Source organism: Schistocerca piceifrons, chromosome 8, assembly GCF_021461385.2.
Source record: "Schistocerca piceifrons isolate TAMUIC-IGC-003096 chromosome 8, iqSchPice1.1, whole genome shotgun sequence".
Taxonomy (NCBI): domain Eukaryota; kingdom Metazoa; phylum Arthropoda; class Insecta; order Orthoptera; family Acrididae; genus Schistocerca; species Schistocerca piceifrons.
In genome coordinates, this window is record NC_060145.1 from 144435152 (window position 1) to 144437592 (window position 2441).

Consider the following 2441-nt stretch of genomic DNA (forward strand, 5'->3'; position numbering starts at 1 on the left):
CTCATGTTTGGGCTCTGTCTCAAAATCTGCTGGCGTCCGTAGTTTGTAAGGAATGTCCTCAATGTCGAGAAAAAAACCTTAAGAATTTTGACTTCTTTCACGCGCCTCCCTGCCCCAATTCCCCACGCTTTTTGTACGCTCCTCCCTGTGGTCCTCGGGTGCTGGAATTGTCGGCACATCCCTGACTCTTAAAGCAGGTAAAGTGACTGCTACCAGGCTAGAAGAACTCAGACGCTTTCCACGTACGTTTTGGCCTTATGTCCTAATGGCTGCAGGTGTCCATCAGCTCTCGGCACGCTTCTCGTTGTCAGACCGGCCTTCGCATCGTGTCCCTTCTTGAGCAAGGCAAGGACGTTGGCCCAACTTCCTGTTGTGTGTTTGCTGTGTCCCTCTTCTTGGGGGCTCGTCCCGGGGGTCCAGCTTCTTCCTCCTCCTCGGCCACTCGCGGCGCGTTGGCGAAAGTGGCTGCTGTCCGACTTATTACATTACTTTAATTAAATCCTTCAGAGAAGATAAAACAACAGTACAGGATACAGAATTATGTCCTACATTATAGAATCAATACACGATTTGGCACATAACGTGTTTGTATTCCAGCTACTTGTGACGATGTATGAATTTGGTACACACATAATGGTTGTGGTCATTATGGTGCATTTCTGTGTTTCAGTAAGACCAGTTCATATTGCTACCACACACGTATCTATTATCAAAACCTTAATACACGTACAACAATTATAAAAACCTACCTCATGTGCCAAAAAACAAAGCTCACAAACAAATGCTGTCATCGAGAATTACATTCTATAATACCAACCTATTACATACGAACAGTTAACAAGGTTGCTGCTTTGCTGTCAGATTTACGCTTCTAACTTCACTTTTCAAACATGGAAACATTTCTGCATGAACATGGCATCAAACATATAATAATATCACTCTTTAAACCTCAAGGAAATCCCATTGATGTATCTTTAGGGAATTTAATAGGTGCATTAGGACCAATGCACATGGGAGTCAAACTAAACGGGTAGAATGCTTAGAGATTTTTGAACAAATAATGAACAATAAGTCACTGGACAACACTCAGTTCACTCCAACTGAACTCATAAGTAAGACAAAAGAAAAGAATAAATAGATGAATTCTCTACTACATCTATGCAGAGAAGAGTGTTCCTGGGAAGAGAAGATAAGAGGAATTTCAGCCTTATTCACTGAGCAGGGATGCCTGAGAACAATCTTCTATGATAGATGATTCACAAAAAAGCGTCAGGTAGAAGAACATACTCTGTAGAAAACTCACCCAATATACTCACTTCTTTGTTAAACTGTAAATGACAACTTTTGAGACTGTGAGGATTTCACACAAGGGAAGATATCTCCTCACTTATAATAAAAACAGTAAGGTTGAGGGATTATACGCCCACCAAGACTTGAAGAAATATTCACATAAATGAATGGATTTACTTATATTTTATGTGATGTTTTATAATTAAATGAAATAATTATTATTTGTAATCTGCTTCTAGTATAACCAATGTTATCTGTAGAAATGTTAGTGCTGTATGTGAGAAGGATATTTGTATGAACTCTAGAAATGCTTGGAAGATTGATTTTAGGTTACGATTCATCATCAGACAGTTTTTTCATGCTATAATCAAAACAAATTATACACTTATTTCCTGTGAGTTGCCCTGGATAAAAATTAATTCACAATTACAGACATGTAACCAAAATGGTTGCGCTACTTATTTGTGTTGGAATGCAACGTACGCTAAGTGTCCATCTGGCGCATTTGTTTTTGCAGTTTTCCTTCAACGAAATACAATCTCAAAGGTATTTGTATTTACACAGTCACAAACGTTGAACTACATTGTCAGCCACTTTCGTTTGGTCACAAAACGAAGTTTCAACGTGCAATACATGTTTTGATTTACAACATTTCGTTGAAGACAACATTTTAATTTTTGCCACTTTTATATAACTCAATAAAATATAATATGTTAAATGAAGTATTTTCACGTACCTCATTGTTCACATAAAGTATAAAGAACAATCGGTCAAAGTAACATATAACTTTTTATTATAAATTACATGTGGCAACCATACTCAGCGATCAGCACTCACACCCACACATGCCAAGTTTGAAAGCCATTGTTATTAAGATGTACCTGCCCTTATCTTTACAACTCTCTTTTCCTTTCGTGTCCCAATGACAGCAGTAGTTATGCATTAACGTTATAAGCTCGGTTATGTTACTTTTTATTTGAGGAATAAAAAGCTTGAATACTGATGCTTTGGTGGAGCTTTACATCTTGTCTTACATAAACGGTTCACTAGTGTCACAATACTTCATTTCTGTTGCCTGCCTTCGGGTCTTGTCTTTTCGCTTTCTGCTCTAAATTGGCTTCTTTACCAAGAAACATAACTTAAGCTGTGTT